This window comes from Sciurus vulgaris (assembly GCF_902686455.1).
Source record: "Sciurus vulgaris genome assembly, chromosome: 7".
NCBI classification, from domain to species: Eukaryota; Metazoa; Chordata; class Mammalia; order Rodentia; family Sciuridae; genus Sciurus; species Sciurus vulgaris.
The window spans coordinates 146,366,091-146,386,115 of record NC_136467.1 but is presented as its reverse complement, the minus strand read 5'-3'; the positions used below and the strand labels follow the sequence as shown (position 1 = coordinate 146,386,115).

The 20,025-nt window shown below is 47.6% G+C and overlaps 1 long non-coding RNA gene across 2 annotated transcripts in view; it reads left to right on the top strand.

The window, feature by feature from the left end:
* Positions 1 to 20,025, top strand: part of LOC306665491 — a 73,574-nt gene that overhangs the window by 46,759 nt on the left and 6,790 nt on the right. The window contains exons 1-3 of one of the 2 annotated variants that reach the window (XR_013765043.1): positions 2,057 to 2,151; positions 4,173 to 4,419; positions 14,780 to 14,948. This is a non-coding gene — a long non-coding RNA (uncharacterized lncRNA). Of the gene's footprint in view, positions 1 to 2,056; positions 2,152 to 4,172; positions 4,420 to 14,779; positions 14,949 to 20,025 lie in introns of those variants that run through there. The other variant, XR_013765042.1, reaches the window with a different exon arrangement.

The window sequence follows — 20,025 nt, the reverse complement described above, 5'->3', positions numbered from 1 at the left end:
GCTTCCACGCAGTGATGATAGAGGCAGACTGGCAGGTTCATCGCCGTGTTTACATTTTCTGCAACAGCCCTCATGTCGCTTTGCACCCAGGGCCGACCACTGCCACCTGCCCTGCCTTCTTAGGTATTGAGCATAGGGCCTTCGAGGTAGTAGGCGCTTTATAAATGAGCCCTAAGGACGAGGAAAGGACTAGGGAGGAAGTTCTGCTTTAAGTGCAGGAAGCAGCCAGAACACAGGGACACTTATCAGGCTGTGCCAGAGAGAGCCTCGGGACCTAGGGAGGAGCCGGGGACTTGAGGAAGCTGGCCCATCTGGTGGAGTATTCTCAAGGTCTGGAAGAAGTTGTTAGGGAAAAGGGTACAGGACAATCATCCCAGACTGGGTGACTTTGACCACAAACATTTATCCTCCCAGTTCTGGAGGCTGGAAAATCCAAAGTCAAGGCACTGGCAGATGGGGAGTCCATGGGAGCCCACTTTCTGGTTTGCAGATGCCACCTTCTGCAAAGGTGCCCTCACACGGAGGAGGGCAGGCAGCAAGAGCAAGCTCCCCACCTCTTCCTTTAATGCCACTAAACCCCTCAGCGAGGGCTCCGCTCTCCTGGTCTAAAGGTCCTGCTTCCTAATGCCATCACATTGGGGCTCAGGATTTCGACATATGAATGGTGGGGGACACACACGCTGGCCCTAGCAAAGTGACTATTGCTGTTTAAGATTTCCTCCACGAGCCCTTTTCCCTAGTCACTTCCCCTGTCAGTCTACCCCCATGTTTCCATCAGTTCTCCATTCTGGGAATCTCCTCTCTCTCATCAGTTGCAAAGGCAAAGGTTCTTTCTCTAGGGCCTCTAAGTAAATGAATTTACTTTACTTCTCACATAACATTTAAAATTACTGAGCTCCTGCTATGTTTTGGGTGCAGGACTACTAAGAATCTGCTAGACATCAGACAGAACTAGTACTCTGAATGAATGCATTGTCTCATTCATCTGTTAATGAAATCTATGTTAGCTAGGGTAAATAACATTTCCTGCTTATGTTAGTCAGCCTTCTGTCACTGTGACGAAATACCTGAGTAAAACAACCTGAGAAAAAAAGATTTATTTGGGCTCGTGGCCTGAGAACCAAAACATGAACCAGGAACCATGGCTGGTTGGCCCCATTGCTATGGGGCTGTGGTGAACCAGAACATGGCAGGAAGTATGGGGCAGAGAAGAGCTGCTCATGTCACAGTGGCCAGGACCAGATGGAAGGGGCAGAGGACAAGGTCTTCCCTTCGAGGACATGACCCCTGTGACCCCCTTCCTTCCACTATGCCCCACCTCCTAAAGTTTCCACCACCTCCCAATAGTGCCACCAGCTGGGGACCATGCCTTTTTAACACATGAGCTTTGGGAGGCATCCCAGATCCAAACAATAGCATTGTTTTAATAAACAACTGCCCCCCTTCCCAAATCTCAGTGGGTTAATATGATAAGATTATTTTTTTCAAATCACAGTCTAATATGGCTTCTGTGGTGTGTGTGTGTGTGTGTGTGTGTGTGTGTGTGTGTGTGTGTGTTCGACTTGGAGACTCTGCTCTTTGCAGTCTCTATGGGACCCAGAATTCTTCCATTCCATGGCCCCACGTTGGTGTGGCCTGTGGGTCTTCTGCTGGGTCTTTGCCCCTGGCAGGCTAATGAGCAGGACAAAGCACAGGTTGACTGTGGAAAAGGTCTCACAGGCCAGGCCTGAGAGTGGCCTTCAACTGTCCACATCCTGCTGGCCAGAGCCCATTCACCCAGGCACACAGGGCATGCTGGGTAATGGGATTTGGCGAGAAACGGCTGTAAGTGTCACTACTTGGAGGTTGGCCCCCTTTAGCTGTCTTCTGGCACAAAGGACCTATTCCCTGGGGCAAGCTTGTCATCTGCTCTAAACCCCCTTGCCTTGCTCTGGTTCAAAAATGTGTACTCAACATGTCCCTCCTGAGTTGAGTGGATTGGAGAAGCCAGACCCCGTGGCAGAGATGAGTGATTCTTAGATATGTCCCTTCTCCAAGACGACCTGGTTTTCCCTTTTGCTGGCAGCCCCTGCCTTCTGGGCTGGAAGGTTAACAGCTGGAGTCCCTGGCTCCCACCCGAGGTGCTGCCACAGTGAGCATCTTCCTTGCCAGGTGGGTACCCGGGGGGGCTTTGCTCCCTCTCTGCAGATTCTTTAGTGGGACAAGAAGAGTCTCGTGGTTCTGGAATACAAGGAGGTGGGAAGGAAGAAGACTGACTGTTGAACCTGTGAGTTTCATCTTTCCCCTTAAGGAGAAAGGATGAATGCACACCCTAAAGCAGACGATTACCACACTGATTGCTTTAGGGGGACATTTCCCTACTATTATTATTTAGACATGGGGTGACCCCCAAATGCTCACGTGTGAGACAATGCAAGAGCGTTCAGGGGTGAAGTGATTCTGTTAAGGGAACCTTAACCTGATCAGTGCATTAATCCACTGATACAGATTAGCTAGGTGGTGACTGTGCGCAGGCAGGGTGTGGCTGGGGGAGACAGGTCACTGAGGGCGTGCCTTTGGGGTATACATTTTGTCTCTCTCTTTCTCTCTGCTTCCTTCTTGTCTTGTCCTGAGCTGCTTTCCTCTTCTGCCATGATGTTCTGCCTCATCTTGGGCCCAAAGCAATGGAACTGGCCACGTAGACACTGAGACCTCTGAAACCATAAGACAAATAAACTTTTCGTTCTCCAAAGTTGTTCATCAGGCCTTTTGGTCAGGGTGGCAAAATGACTGACTAAAACACCTACTTACACCAGGCAAGCTGTAGCCTGTGTACAAACGCAGGTCTTGGCGTGTGTTCCACCGTGGCCTCTTGTCCCCCCTTTGCTGTCTGCATGTCAAATGTTATGGCATCATTCTCTTCTTTGCTGATTCCTTCACTGGGGAAAATAGCTCATGAAACTTCATATCCCTGATCCAGATGTTTGACCTAGAAATGCTTCTATGGCTATTTCTTTGATATTTTTCTTCCTTCCTTTCTTCTTTCCTTCCTTCCTTCCTCTCTTTCTTTCTTTCTCTCTCTCTCTTTCCTTTCTCTCTCTCTCTTTTCCTGCCTTCCTTCCTTTCTTCTTTTCTTTTCCTTCTTTTTCCCTTTTAATCAATGATTATCACTGCAGATATCTGAGAAGAACAGACACAAATGAAGAGGGGACTGGTAAAGGGCTACCAGAGAAGTTTAAGAAAGTATCCTAGAGAATGAAAATCATCAAAAACAAAGCCTGGCATTGCAGCTTAAATTATTAATTTAGGAAGCTTGAAGAGGGTTGGTGAAGAGAAAGGGGCAGTTAAAAACAATCCTAATGATAAGTCAGCCATGCACAGGAAGATTGTGCAGTCCTCTTGACAGCTGGAATGTGCTTCCTTGGTGGCCTGTGGGAGAGCACTCTGTAGGTGACGGGCCCTCAAAGGCAGGCAGTGGGTGCAGGCTTGTGGTGTCCCAGCCTACCCCTGGATGGGCCCTTGTGGGGTTCTGAGAAGGCTCTGTGGGGCTGTACTGCCTAATGGGCATGCCTCATCAAATATGGAACCCTTACCAAGAGGGCTGAGCGTTGACAGTCAGAACAGAAGTCACCTGCTGCGCCCAGTCAGGGTGATCCTGCTCCACTGTTTAGCAGTGTTGGTGAGTTGTGGGGGTCATTGGGGGTTTCAGGAGAGGGGCCAGGGCAGCTGAAGCCATGGGTGAGAGCAGGGCTTGGAGGCTGTCTTTTTGTCAACCAGCATGTGGTGTTTCACTATTTTAACTACAGCTCAGCTGTCCTGGTGCCGGCTGGCTGAATTTCAGCCTTGAGAATATCATGCCCGTAATTTGTGTTGCTGTAGTGAGGGAGGCATGAAGCAGAGCGGGTCTCCTTGGTGGAACCATTCATGGTCTCACAGGGATCACAGCCGACAGTTCTCCAGAGCCTGTGTTTGAAGGAACACCAAGGCCAGTCACCTTGGCCTCTGCCACACCCTCAGGAGTGCCGGTCCCTGGGGCTGCCTCCTTCCCTCCTTGGTCTTTTCCCCTCTCGGGCCTCACTCTCCAGTCCTCAAGCCTGTTCCATGTGTGTTAATCAAAGGCGAGAAGGCAGCTCTGCTTGTCACGAGGATGATGGGATGTGAAATGACCTCTGTATTGTTTTCATCTCTCCAAGACAGCAGCCTGGTGTTCTGCATTGCCAGCTCATTAGAGGATGTCACCGAGAAATGTAAAGCAGCTCAACTCCAGCGTCCTCCACTCTCTCCGGTTCCCTCAGCACAGAACATCAGAGCTGGAGCCTGCTGATCCGATTCCATCGCTGTGGCAGGAGAAGTTTTTACTGAGCTCACTCAGGTGACTGCGGGCCTGAAAAAAGAAGCCCCTCCTTTTTGGGAGGTGGGGAAGCAGTTTGCAGACAGCAGGTGTGTGTCCACCCTCTCCTCTATACCTACGTGTTAAAAAAAGGGTTTAAGGCTGTTCTCAATCCAACATGCTTCACTTTAAATCCAAGATACATGGCTTCAAGACACTGACGTTTTTAAAAAAGGAGAAATTAGAGATAAAAATTCCCTATATAAAAGAATTCTTGACCTTAAAAAAATTGTTTCTTCTGACTTCTCAATAGCATTTAAGATACCTAAATTTAAAGTAAAGGAAGAGTCCTCTTTATTGGGAGATTCAGAATGGCCTCCTGATGTTTTTTAAACTTTCTATCAAATACCTGATACTGGAAGACCAGGACTTTGCATCCCAGAGGTCTAAGGGAAGGGGGCTGGGGAGATAGCTCAGTTGGTAGAGTGCTTACTTTGTAAGCACAAGGCTCTGGGTTCAATCCCCAGCACAGGAAAAAAAAAAAAAAAAAAAAAAAAAAATCCCAGAGGTCTAAGGGAAGTTCAAGGGGGGCTGAACTTTTCAAGTGGAAAGGTCTTCAAATTACATAATTTAAATGGCAAATCTTGCATGGTCTTCCACAGCCTATCTTTTTTAAAAATTAGAAAATGATGCACCTAATATTTACTTTTAAAGAAGATCCCTTTCTTGCCTCACGTGTGGCAGAGCTGACACTCTGCCTGTGTCCTGTGGCTTGTTGTCCTCACAGTGCACCAGGGCTCCCTGCCTCCTGCAGTCTCTGTCACAGGTGAAGGTTTCCTGCAGGCAAGGCCAGCTTGCAGCATCAACGAGGGGACACTGAGGAGGGACCAAAGGTCAGAGGACCTCAGACCAACTTTGGCATTTCCATGGCCTCTGTGGTCCCCAGTCTCCTTCAACCCTCCTCACTGGGTTATGGCGACAATCTGCTTCCCTCCCAGGCCTCCTGGTTAAGAGAAGGAATAGAAAGAATCTGGAGGAGTCTGGGTATATATTGCCAACTTTTAAGATTTTTTCCATTTGCTCTGAGTTTGAGTTGGGTCAAGTCTCAGTTTTTCTATGTATAAAATACGTAGCTCATAAAATTCATAAAATTCCTTCCTTAGAGAGAAATATAGTATTATCAGGGCTATTTATGTCTTAAAATGTTTGAGTCCTTCTAGGACCCAAATGGTATTCACTGAACACCACTTGAAGAAATCAAGTCTCCTTAAAGAAGTGGCCAATTCCAGTCATAGAGAAAATGCAAGATGAACCTAGAGAATTCTGTCATTCTCAATGTAAGAAAACTTTTTAAATACTTATTTGTGTCAAAAAAGACTCAGGAATCAACCTGAATGAGTGCATAATGTCCAAAGATAGGACTATTTAAGCATTAGTAAGATAATTACTGCAGTAGTTGGGACACATCCAATTCCATCACACCCATGACTTCGTAAAAGATTCTTAAAAAAAAAAAAAACAAAAAAAAAACACAACCCATTGGTTGCCTTTGGAGGAATCTAGGAAATGGCATTATTTTGCAAATGATTTGCATTAGTTTTCCTTTGCTGGGACAAAACACCTGATGAACACGTTAACCCAAGGAGGAGAGGCGCATTTCAACTCATGATTTCAAAGTTTCCAGTTCATAGTCAGTTGGCTCCATCACTTCCGGCCTGTGATGAGGTTTGAGCTCATTGGGGAGGAAACTGCTTACTTCAGGGAAGTTGGGAGGCAAAAGACAGGGAATGTCCGAATACCTCCACCGAAGTCCCAATACCTCCTTCAAGGGCAGGTCCCCAGGGACCTCACTTCTTTCCACCAGGGTCCACTTTCTGAAGATTCCACCACCTCCCAACAGCACCGTAGCTGGAGACCAACCCTGTAATGCACAGGCCTATGAAGGACAGTGCCCATCCAAACCAGAGTGCTGTAAATAAAACAATCAAACATTCACTTACATTTGCCATGTGAATTCTACCTCGGGGAAACTAAATAATTGACCAGGGAGTTTTTCTTTAGACAAGTATTCTAGCTAATAAATAAAAAATGAATGATGGAATTAGAAGATAGCATTCAACAAACGAATAAAAGGATCCAGCCCAATGTTTCTCAGCTTTGTGCATCTAGTATTTGGGGCAGAGCATTTTGGTGGTGGGGCTGTGCTGTGCTCTGTAGGACATTTACCAGCCCCTCCCTGCTCCAGCCTCTCTAATAGATTTCAGTAGTGTCTCCTCCTCCAGCTGTGACAACCTAAAATGAATCTGGATATTGCCAAGTGTTCCCTGGCTGAGAACACCGCTGCTGTAGGTGACAACCATCAGTGACAGATAATGCCACAGAAAGAGGGACAACTGGCCTTTGTAGATCCGACCACATAAGCGTACACTGTCCCTTTGAAATTCTTGAAAACAAAACAAAAAACAAACAAAAAATAAAGCCCCAAGCCCCCCAACTAACTGACCTGAACTAAACCTCTGTATCTAAATTTCACTTTACAAGACAAATGTGAGGTACCCACGTGGGCGCGCGCGCACACACACACACACACAGAGAGAGGAAATGATTGGTTATGAGTTCACAATACCCGGAGACAGGTGGGGGGCATACCTGGCTCACTGTGGTATTGTCCACTCTTTGTATTATGAGTGTGTGTGTGTGTTTTCCTCTCTAATTCAGTCCTGAGGTCCCTCTCTGGAGAGTGACCATAGACGTGGCCCATCCTGTTGAGACACCAGGGACTCAGACATGGCTGTCCATAGTGTCCCTTTCAGGGGGTGTTTATAGGAGACAGCCTAATGTCTCAGGGTCTGACTGTGACCAGGGCTCCTTCTCATGGGGACACTTTTTTATACTCGTGAGGTCCTTTTGGCTTTTGTCTGAACAGAGTCCAGGTTATTCCTACCAGAGAGCCACTGTCGAGGAGAGCCCTGGCCAGGGAAGAAGTCAGGATCCATGTGTCAGTCACGTGAGATGTAGAGAAACAAAGCACACAGATTGACAGAAGTGGATGCTCTGAATTCCAGATAGAAGAGCTCAGCTGGCCTCACAGGGCCAGTGGGAACCGGGGTGCACATGGTCAACTGGCAAATGAGGGTGGGGGACCTGTGGGTCGAAGCGTCATCCAGGCAGCCTCCTGGCAGGGGCTCTGATTGGTGGGTTTAGAGCAAGCATGCATGAGCTTTGTAGGGCTGCACTATGGCCCAGGCGTGGTCTCTGCTGCATAACTGTGTGGTGTGTGTGGTCATGGGGTCAGTGGGCAGTTGTAGACATAGCTGTCCCCAGGGAGGTGCACAGCAGGAGGCGACTGTATGAGGTAAGTACCTGGGTTGCCCACCTTGAGGAACCCAGTAAAGGAGAACCAGGGACCGTGTCAAAGGTGACTGAGCCCTGCTTCTGGCACGAGGAAGTTGAACCTGTGTTTGCAGTGGGTGCTAAATCAACATAAACTTGGAATTCACTATACATACGTCTGACTATTCCCATAATAGAAAAAAAGTTTTTTAAAAGCGTGTGCCCTCAGTGGATATCCTGACATTTCTAGAAGGTTCCTTTAGTTGACCCCATTGGCTTTGCACCACTGGGCCTGACAGGGTCAATGTGAGCTCCATTTCCTGCTCCGGGACTGTGTCTGCAAACGGGTGCCCAGGAGTTAGTGCAGATGAGAAGAAGGGTCAGGCCCCATCCTCATGTTAATTAGCTATTAATTGTTGTGAGTAATGGATTAACTGATCCATGATTTTCATAAATTTATTGGTCCTCCAGTTAATGAAGATCTCTTGCGGTTCCTTTGTCATATATCATTCCTTTGCAGGACCTGCTCCCTTTCTGCAGATTGCTGAGCTTGGCTAAGCAGGGCTTGACAGCTGCTCCAATTTGGGGCTGAGGAAGCTTAGACAGAAGTTGGAGGGAGTGGAGAAGCCAGGCCCACAGGCAGGAAGGGGTGAAAATGGCCCTGTGAATTATTAACGCATAGGCACTTCCAACAGCCGGCGGGCCTGGTGTATCTGTGTATCAGGGAAGTGGTCCTGAAGAATCAGCCTGCGTTCTGTCTCTCCCCAGCCCTGCCACGCTCCTTCTGCCAGCTCCTCCGTCCCTCAAAGCAGCAGGGCCATCAAATGCTTGTTGCCTCAGGGGAAGGACGTGGTAGGATATAAAGCAAGTGAGTAGCCTGGTCCTTTTTGCCTGTTTCAGAGGAGGGACCCTTAGGAAGAAATGTCAGGAGATGAGGTCGGCTCCCTAAGCCCAACCTCGTCCTCAAATCTAGATAAGGCTTTCCCGGGGTTAAAAAAAGGAGGAAAGATGGTGGGTGGGTGATGATCCCCTGGGCAGAGGAACTCCCACATCCCCTGTCCATGGGCAGGCTTGGGACTCTAGAGAGTGAGAGACTCCCATGCTCCAGGGTGGCACTGTCCAGACCAGGAAGCTCCTCTGACCTTGACTCACCTTTGCACAGGCTAGTGAGAGCACCTGTGAACCAGGAAGTGCCCAGCACAGAGGGGCCAACGATGTCTCAGGCCTGAGGGCCAATGCCACCTCAGGGGCCTACTGCCTGAGTAGGTGGCATCAAGGGGTGTGTGACGGTCCCTTTGCAAGACCTGGCTTGCTTCGTGTAGCTTCTTGGCCCCAGGAAGATGGATCTGCAGGTCTGACCAAGATACAGTTTCTTCCTGGCCCTCAGGTAGGACTGCGGTTCCCGGCACCACAGCAGAACCACCCCAGCTGAGGAGAGCAACAGGAGGCGGGGATACGCCTCCATCTTCGACCCTCTTCTTTTTCTCATCGGCGCTGTGGAAAGTGCCTTTCTCTCTGGTGCTGGTTGCAGGGTTTCGGAGAGGCCGTGGGGTATGAGCTCTGTGCCCTTGTCTTCTGAGCACTCAAGGACAATTCCGGACTTGTTAGGACTATTTGGTGGCGAGGGACTGGACAACAGTTGAAAGAAGTTTACATGAGGAAAGAGGTCTGGGATGGGGACTCAGGATGGCCGGAGGCAGGGCCTGGGAGTCACCAGCACCGTCCCTCATCTCTTGTCTCTGCCGTGTTTCTCTCTCTGACTGCAGTCTGGTTTGATATATAGTGTCAGGGCCTTTCTAAGGGTAAGGGACCAACTGTATCATTAAGCTGTGTCCCACCCTAGACCTATGGGATCAGCCTCTGGGAAAATGTCCTGGGAATCTGAACTTCAGTCAACTTCTTGTCCTGTTCATGCCCACCTGCTATAAAGTTTCAACCCGTGGAAAGAAGCTGAATTGATGTCATCTTTGGTTCTAAAAGAAAACCCCAGGGAAAGGACCCACTTGGCCTACCTTGGATTAGCCACCTCCACCTGGACTGCGGATGGGGAAGGAGACTCATGATAACATGGTTGCTGCTTGGAAAACACTCTGGGTGGCGTGAGGAGGGACCCAGAAGGGACCTGGGGAAAGAGGGTGCCTGCCAGACAGACAACACTGTAGGAATCTACCTCCCCTTCTAACGGGCTCCACCGAGTGAGGACCCCGGTTTCCAGCGGGTTCTCAGCCCCAGCCGCTCATTACATCTTTTTCATCTCTCGTTCCCATTTTCTGAGCAGCTGCTTCACATCTTTGCCAGTTCCCCTGGACCTTATCCTGTCCCTCCTTCCCTCCTCCTTTTTTAAAAACATTTTAAAATTTATTCTAATTGGTTGTACATCAGTAGAATGCATTTATACATTTTGATAGCTCATACATGAATAGATGTGATCTCGTTTTTCTGATTGTTCCTATTGCAGGATCACAGTGGTCTGCAGTCCTGCGGGCACATGAGGTCATCACGTCAGTTTCACTCTCCTATCCTTCCTTCCCCCACATCCCTTCCCCTCCTTCACTCCCCTCTACCTAATATAAAGTAACTCTATTCTTCCCCATCCCCCCTTATTGTGAATTAGCCTCCACGTATCAGAGAAAACATTTGGTCTCTGGTGTTTTGGGTTTATGGACGGTCACTCTTTCCACTCCAGAACGAAACGGAAGCCAGCCGCCAAGCTGCCGCATGCCCCGGCCAGACTCCCTCGTATTGTCATCTGCTCTTAGGTATTCTTTCCTTTCTGGAGGGCAGGGCTGTGCGTGCTCCTTCCCAAGGTTGGTTCCTTCTCCGCTGCTTCTTCAACTCCTCTCTTGATTTTTCTCTTTCTCATGGATCTCCAACCCCTTCCTCTCTTCTGGGTCTTGCCTGAGTCTAGCTCATCCTGAAAGCTCAGCCCCCTGTCCTGCCTGTCCACGAAGGGGTGTCCACACCCCCCACTTCCCTCCCTGTCAAGTATTTATCTCTTAAATAATAATGCTATAAATTTATGTTTTTCTCTAAGCCAAAAAGCCTCCAAATGAACCCAGAAAGTTAGACAAATACAGAATAACCTGAATAAGAAAATAAAATCTATCTGTAAGTTTGCCAATAAAAGATGACATTAGTGACACTTTAGTGTTTGTCATGCATATGTTTTGTATTTATACATATATATGAAAAATTGAGATTATACTATATATATATTTTATGTCTTGTTTTGTTCATTTAAACAATGAACATTTCCCCATGTTCTTAAATGAGCTTCTATTATAGAATGTTTTATTAGCTAAAATCATTAGCTTGTCTCAAATGTTTTTCTTTTTTTTTCTATCAAAGATTGATCCCAGGGGTGCTTACCCACTGAACCACATCCCCGGTCCTTTTTATTTTTTATTTTGAGACAGGGTCTTGCTGAGTCACTAAGGGCCTTGCTAAGATGCTGAGGCTGGGTTTGAACTTTCAATCCTCCTGCCTCAGCCTTCTAAGCTGCTGGGATTACAGTCGTGTGCCACCACGGCTGGCAGCTTGTCTCAATATTTATTAAATATGTGTATTATGCTTTTATTATAACTAACTCTCATGCATAAATAATTTTGCACTTCTCTGTTTTACTAACCCATTCAATATTTTTGAAGGTGGTCTATCCTTGTTACCTCCTGCTGTTTCACACACCTTATTGGGTCCTCCATACATAGAAGTTGGTCCCCATCACTCTGGGGTTATGGAGAGGTTCCCAGTGACCTCCCAGGGGCAAAGTCCAGGGACCCTCTTGTGCAGGCCATGGTGATGCATCGTGTCCTGACCCCGCTCTTCTGATCTTGTAACCGGGCTCACTTTTGTGTCCTTCCTCTTCCTCTTTGGTGGTCCCCTTTGTTCTTCATGTTCTCTTTAAGCTGGGACAACCCAACCGTCTGCCACCCTCCCTCCTCCTCCAACAGGGTCCTCTGGGTCTCGTGTGCAGAGGACAGACAGGCACCCCACGCATGCCCAACAGCCAGGGACTATCCACTGCTCCTTCTAGAAGCAGCTCTGACCCGGCGTAACCCTGTGCAAACCAGTCCCAAAGGGGACGCTCGAGTCAGGGAAACTGTCCAGCCTCCAAAGCAACCTAAACACAACTCGAAGCTTTATTCTCGAGTTCAAAGACATCCAAAAGGGCGTCAGGCAGGCCGTGCAGCTGGTTCTCCTACTCCATGCTCCCAGCCTTCACTAAGTCGCTCCAAAGCGCTTCATTTCCAAGTTCTGCCACACTACCAGAGTTGCCTGGGGGTCGTTCCTGGTTCTGATGACTTTCTCCTCCTGGCTGCTGGCCTGTCGCCATCCTGCACCCTCTCCCGTCCTCTCTAAAGGATGAATTCCAGACAGAAGCTCCCCATGCTTAAGCAGCAGCACCTCGAGAAGCAGAGAACTGGAGAAGACAAGAACGAGGGTCCCAGCAGGACGCGGCCCTGCTTTCCAGCGCACGTCCCACTGTTCCTGAATTCTCTGTCCTACTGACACAACGTCCAAGTTAGAGACCTTCAATTCTCTCTTCTGCATGTGATATCCTGGGAGACAGCAACTCTTCTAGATGCTAGTTCAGAAACGTCTCTCATCTCCGCTTGCCCCTCGTCCCTTTTCTTTATGGCCACTCTTACGGCCTGTGTTCTGCTCTTCCTTGAACCTTTGTGAGATTCTTCTGAGTGTTCTGGCTAATCCTCCTGCCAGTCACCCTTCTCTCCTCCAATCTTCTGTCTACATTGCTGCCAAGAAGCAATCTGGTCTCCTCCCTCTATGACTTGGCAGTCTCTGCAGGCAGCCAGTTCGAATTCCTGTCTTTGGTTCTTAGCCCTTCAATCTGTTTTTCCTCCTGATCAGCTCTTCCATCACTCTCCTTCATCACACTCTGGTGCTATTGCTGTTTTCATTTGTTTTCTGTTGCCATAACAAAATAACTAAGGTTGGACACCTCATTTTATAAAAAGGTTTATTTGACTCACAATTCTGGTGTCTGGGGGGTTCAAATGGTATGGTGCTGGCACACTGGTGAGTGTCCCCTGGCTGTATCAACATGATGGACAATTGGAGAAGGAACTGGCCTTGAGTGGAAGGGACCAAGTGTGAGGGGTGGCCTTGCTTTGCAGCATCCTGCTCTGGAGAGAACTAACTGACTTTGTGAGAGCAGCATTGATCCCTTCCGGGTCAGGGCCCTTATGACCTCTTTGCCTCGCCTGGGCCCCACCTCCTTGAGATCCACCACCTCTCAACATTGCCACTTTGGGGCCTGAGCTCAGACACATGAACCTTTGGCAACCATGTCATCTACTCACGGTCCCCCGTCTTCCCTTTCACACTTCGACCCTTGTGTTCATGATGTTTGACGCCCTGCGATACAGGCCCAGCGATTCCTACAGGCTCTTCAAGGCCGGTCTCACTGCTTCCTCCTTCTGGAAACTCCTTCCATGCTCTTCCCAGCCCCAGGCTTCTAGCTTCAGGCTCTCCATGTTGCACTCCCAGGAATTTGTTCCTGCCGCTGGGATGCCACTTGTCACACTGCAGTTGTCCCTTTATCACACCCTGAGCTCAGGGGCAGGGGCATTTTTCATTCTGGAAAATTTCCAAGGCCCAACCCGCAGAAGTTGCTGCATCCAGAGGCCTTATCTGCTGTGAGCGGGCTGGTGTTTGCTTTCCGCCATCCCATTACTGTGTGAAGGCTAAAGGGGCTTCTGATTCTGGCTTATAAGGGTGGACGGTGGCAGAATCTCTCTAAGCGGCAGCGAGGCTGGCTGAAGGAGACAGCGGACGGAATTTATTAGTGTAGAAAGATTCAGTTGCATCAAAGCGATTGCACATCGGATATTTTCCTGGCTATAAACAAGCACGCTAAGTGTGAAAAGAGAGATTTACAAAGCAGATGTAGTGCAGTACGGTATCGTCATTCACTTTGTAAAAGGAATCACCCTCCTGTCCGCTCCTCTCCCTACTCAGTCCTTAAAGACAAGAGAAACCGCCATTACCAAGTCCACTAGATCCTTTCTCCTAAAATCTCTCTAGTCTGACTAGTCTTCTCTCCCTCCCCAGCCTATGCAACCTCTCTGACAAACTTCAGGCTTCACTGTCAAGCCTTTTCTACCCTCCAAGACTGGGGTAGGTGACTTGCCCACGTGCTCCTGTACAATTATATCGTGACTTTTCTATATCTCTTATAAGCCCAAGTTTATTGGTCCTTAGCAAGCAAGCTTCTTAGCATTCGGGCTTATGCATATCTTCATTTCGGCTGCCTGCACACATTAAGTACTCAATAAGTATTTGTGGCATGAAGCTATTACAAAGATATGTATCAAAATATTTTGAATACATATTTTTTTTGCATCAAATCTATTAACCCAAGCAAAGCCCATTAATATTTGGATGTAAAAAACCAGACTACTTAGCAAATTAAATTTAATTGGATTAGGAAGAAGGTCTTTCATTTTCATTTTTGTCTTTGAATTTTCAGTGCAGATTAAGATGTGCCTGACCTCACATGTACTCAGGCGTGTGTCTCTGACACAGGCCTAGGCTCTTCACATCTGTTTTCTTTATCCTATAGTTTTTTTAAATATTTTTTTTTATCAGCTAATTGGAGGTAGTAATTAGGCGTGTTTGCAAAAGTGCTGTAAGGAGTGGGTTTCCATCTTGAAGGGACATGTGTGCTTCCCTTAACCCCTGAGTGATTATTAGAATGTTCTCCGTGATGAACTAAGCCAGGTATTGCAAGTGTTTTGAAGTCCCTTAATGGAAACACAACTAACCACCTAGCCATGCCCAGTTTGGAGCACTCAGAAGAAATCCTCAGGTTTTACATTTTTAGAGAAATAAGGTCAAGCATTATATTTTTAAACATCTTTATAAGACAAACCCAGCAGTCTGTCTCATTCCTTCTACCCATGCAGGTGACTTCTAGCAATTTCATTTTGCTCTCAAATTAAACAAGAGGAATTTTTATGAAATTTCAAGGGCCATGCTATAACACTTAGAAAATAAAAGTCAATCTAAAAGAAAAGACTCCATGAAAAACAGGACGGGAGATGAAGCAGGATTTTGAAAGTAATGTTTACATGTAGGAGGTGAGTCAAGTACTGGCTCTCTCTTCTCCCACTCTAGGTGAGATCTGGATTCTTATAACCTCCAGAGAAGAGGGACAGTCTGAGATCCCTGCCATGGAGCTGTGAGATCTCTGTTTGCCTGATAGCAGCATCCAGGGCAGGAATCCTGGAAGAAGAAGCTGTGGCCCCAGGAAACTGAGCCATTGAACCCGATGTCAGTGACACTGGTGAGCCACTGAGAAATTGCAGATGGAAGGAAACACGCCCACCTTCTTCCTTCATCCAGCCTCGTAAAACGCACCAGGACAATGCATTGTCCTGTTCTGCTGACGAGTGAGAAGCAGCTGTCACGCAGACACAAACTGAGTGAAATCTTGTAATATCGCTCACAGCGCAGAGGAAGAGGAGAAAGGAGCTGAGTCTCAGGGGCGACGGAAGGGAAGGATGGGGAAGGAGAGGACTGTAGGGGACACCACTGGGTATGGAAGGGGTGTGGAGAAGACCAAACTGGAAGTGGGACCAGTGCTTCCGACTCCTTTAACCCCAGGAGATCTTGACAGCCATTCCTTCACTCCCATGGGGAATAAGCAGAGTAGCTCAGGTGCTAAGGGAAGATACTAGAAGATCACAGGGCAAGGGGAGCAGGGGCGTGTCAAGCTCACCTCCTCCTTTTCAGTAAGCATACTTGGTGGAGGCCAGCAAGGACGGAATGTGCACCCTGCACACTCTGGGGAGGCTGAGCTGGCTGCATCAGAGAGGAGAGGAGCTTCATGGGAATCAGGGGTACAGGCTGAATTATGTCCCGCCCACCAATGATTCATATGTTGAAGTCCTGAACCCCCAGTACCTCAGCATGTGAGCTTATTTGGCAAGAGGGTCTTTATAGAAGCAATCAAATGACAGTGAGGTCATGAGGGTGGACTCTAATCCAATACAACGGATATCTTTATAAGCGGAAATTTGGATACAGACACAAATGAGAGACCTGGCCATCTACAAGCCAGGGAGAGAGACCTGAGGCAGATCCTTCCCTCGCACCCCTCAGAGGGGGCCAACCTTGCTGACATCTTACTCATGGACTCTAGGCCCCAGGTCTGTGGTTTAAGCCCTCCGATCTACAGTCTTTGTTGCAGTGACCCTAATACCATCAGTGAGCTCTGGTGCCTCTCGGTCCTCCAGGGGCCGGGGAGAGAAGACAAGGGATCTGGAGATTCTGCAAAGTGAAGGTGGCTTCTTGTGGCATGAGGCCTGGAAACCCCAATGTGCTGGCACAGATGAGGTAACCAGCTCATGTCCTAGCTGATCAGGATCAGCTGATGGTTTCTGCCATCTGAACAGGTGGTGTCCACTGACGCGTGATAACTGTGCACTTGCTTTGTGATCAGCTGTAAACTGACCAGACAACCTCATGGGCCTGTGTCATGGCCAGTTCTGTGCCTGACTGCAGGAACACACCAATATGTCTTGAGTGAGAGCCACACAGGAAGTCCTTCTTGAGGTTCCTGTCGATCTTCTGAGACTGGTCTCCCAGTCCTTTCTGGTCATAAGGGTTAGAAAGGGACCAAAGTGTGGGCCAGAAAAGTTGCCAGAGACACCCACTGTCCTGGGCCACGCTCCTCTGCATGGAGTTTCCACTTATCTGAACAGGACAGCTGTCAGCAGGAGACCATGCATTCATATTTTGTCCATTTGTAAATGATTCTTTGAAAGGAGTCTTCTTTCTTTCCATTTCTTTCCCTTCTAAAAATGTGTACAAAGTATGAATTCTAAGTAGGGATTCCCCCAATAGGGTACGTGTGACAAATAGATGGTCACCATAAGAATGATCTGGCAACATAATGAACTATTTGTTGGAGAATCACGAGAGAGGAGAAGAAGGGTGAGCCAGCACGTGGGTTGACATCTGTGTGCACACAGACACAGGTAATCGGGACGCGCCCCATCCTCTTTAACTCATGAATCCACTGGAGCCTTCACCTGTTTGGTGGCTGGGCCTCTAAGCATGTGTCCTGCACCAACACCTCCAGGTCTCAGGTGCAGTGTGCATTGCTAGTCTCTGCTACTCAGTCAAGTCCCATGGTACTTGAGACCCTGATGGCTCTATTGGAAGAGTCAATCAAAGCAGCAGAGAAAGGAGAAAGCAAGGGACATGCCTGAAGGCAACAGCTCTGTCGAGGTGGCAGGTGTGGACACCTGTCACATTGCTCTAATATCCTCTTCCAAGCACCTCCCAAATTATTTACACAAAAAAACCTTTGACCCTTGAGGGAGGGGCCCTTACAAACTTAGCCTTTCTGAAAGACCCTACAGTATGACACCTAGCAGCGCTGTGGAATTTGGAACCAGGTCAATCTGAGTTATAGTCCCAGCTTCGCACACTTGGGGAAGTTCTTTTGCACCTCTTGAGTCCTGGCGTTCTTAACCTTACCACTGTAACCTTTAATTTTAAAATGGCATAGAACTCTCCGAGAGTAAAATGAAAAAAATAAATAAATTGTGGCATATTGGTGTGCTGGAGAATTCTGTAGCTGTGGGGATGAACAATCTGCAGCTACATACAACTCTGGGTGAACGCCACATGTGCAATATCAGGTGAAAGAAGCCAGTTACAAAGGGCCCATATTGCACGACGGCATGATGGCGAAGCTGAAAGTCTGGCGGAGCTGACTCATGAAGCTAGAGGGTGAGATCTGCTTACCCAAGGACAGCGTGAAGCCTCGGAGGCATGGCTGGGCTGAACCTGTTCTGTGTCTTGTGATGGGTGTGGTCAGTTTGTGAAGCTCACTGAATTGCATACAAAAAAAATCAGCATAATTTTCTGCATGTGTGTTTTAGTTTAATAAAGAAACTCCAAAAAGTAAATCCTATCAGTACCTCACTCATACAGATAGGACGCTTATGTGAAACCGTGAATGCAAAACACCTAATGAGAGTAAGTGCTAGATACATGTTAGCAACTTACTATTGTTATCATTTTTACTATTTGGATGCAGCAATTGGTGACAAATTTATTTCCTCCCCCAAAGACCTGTTTCATCTGAGCAAGCCTCTGACACGGTGAAATTTATCTAACAAGGTGTATAAAGGACCCAAATCCTTATTGGAGGTCGACTCCTTACCACTTTCATGTCTTATTCTAGTGGGGAAAGCAAGGGAAAAAATTTGGCCCTGAGGACTTTGATTTCAGATAAGATAGTTTTCTAATTTTTTTATTTTTATTTTTTAAAACAAAAGCCCACCCTGTGTCCTCCGGAGTGTGTAAAAATAACTTGGCAGGAAAGAGGAGGCCAGTTTCTGCTGTTCTCAGACTCATTTCTACTTCCTCTCGCTTCCTCTGTAGATAAAAATAGCGGTTTAATCTACTGACAGACAAGAGCCTTCCAAAGTATGAGCTCCATTTGGAGATGCTTCTCTTTATTGTTGATTTTTTAATACAGATGTTTTGGGCATAATGTATTCTCTAGAATGTCCTCTGTCAGCTCAGTAAAAAAGACAAACAGCAGCCTAATCTGAAAACAGGGTTCCTCCATAAACCAGCTGACATAAGCTCAATTGAGCTTCACCCCACATAAAGATTTTAATAAACAAACCTCGCTGGTCAGCATGTCGCTTGGGCATATTTAAACAGATCACGTGCTCTCTGCTCCTCTTTACAGTTCTGCAGCTTTGGCTCAGAACAAGCTTGGGGTTAACAGAATGTAATGAGTCTGAACGGGAGGAAAAGTCTCTTCCCTACACACCGTGAGGGAGCCAGGGTGTGACCTCATTGAACACCGGGTTGCCCAGAACCCAGGCTCAGCTTCCAGCTCCGGACTGCGATTTCTGCAGCTGAACTGGCATTAAGAAGAGTACGCTGGGAACCATATTCCCGACCCACTGCACTGGTTTTAAATGGGTCTCTTCCCAGTTCTTCTCTTCTTTCTTTTATCTTGTGTTGGAATTTGGTTGCCTCTCTGGCTTTTCACTCATCTACCAATCTGTTCTTCTGACTCTTGGATCCGACTCCCTGGATTCCAACCCTGGAAAGGCCCCTTAAGACCTCTGTGAATCTGGTCATATTCCATAACCTCTCTTAGTCTGGGGTTGCTCATCTGCTGCAGGATCGTAGCCGGCCTATGCCATGGATTTATGGTGCTGATGTCGGCCAAAGCTCTTAAACGGGAGCTGGGCCAGTTCATAGTAGCCGCTCAGTAAATGATGGCTACTGTTCAGTGCCTTTGTGAATTCAGCTTCTTCTGAATTATTGTTTGTCCATCTGTATGTACACAATCACTCATTCTTTATCAATCAGGGAGAAAAACTCTGGGTTCAGAGAGATTCATGGTGATTAATTGGATTCAGGGAATCTTAAACTAGAAAGGCGATTCCTAACTTAAGGGCAGAGTTTAGAAGCGAGTCGTTTTCTCAGTTTTATTGACATTTGGGGCTTCATAGTTCTCTGTGGTGGAGGGCTGTCTTGTGTTGGATGTTTAGCAGTAGCTCTGGTTTCTACTGATTAACTGCCAGAGGCAACCCCATCCTAAGTTATGACAATCCAAAGTGTCTCCAGACCTCTTCAAATGGCTACTGGGAGCAAAAGCGTCCCTGATTGAGACCCACTGGGCTAGGGCTAGACCAAGATGCTAATCATAGAGCTGGAGTGGGATTGCATAAGAAGTGATTCATGAAAAGAGCAGGTACAGAAAGTTAGCCCAAGACAAGTGCCTTCCTTGCTCTGTTAGTTAGCTTTCTGTTACTGTAAGAAACTAACTGAAATAATCAACTTTAAAAAGGAAAGGTTTATTTTGTCTCACAGTTTTGGAGGTTTAAGTCCATGTTTAGTAGGTCACATTGCTTTTGGGCCTGTGGCAAGATAGCAGATCACCAGGGAAGGGCATGGTGGAGACAGAGCTGCTCACATCATGGTGGGGAGGGAAGTTAAACAGGGAGGAAGGGGCTGGGGTCCTAGTAACCACTTCAAAGGTGCACCCTCAGCCACCTAACCTCCTTGCACTAGACCTTTCTTTTAAAGTCTGCACCACTTCTCATTAGCATTGTGGTCTGGCGACCAAGCCTTTAACACACTGGCCTTTGGGGACACTTAGTCAAACCATAGCACTTAACTTACATGGGGCTTTGGAAATGGACAGGCACTGAAGTCAGGTTCAAGACCCCACCAGCTCCTCCTTCACAGGCAGTGACTCCCTGAACACGTCCATCTCACAGGAAGGTGTAAAAGCAGAACAACAGGAGAGGAAAGGACTCCGTTCCCAAAAGGCTGCGGAAGATGATCGAATCCCTAATCCAACCTCCGCTTTTAGATCC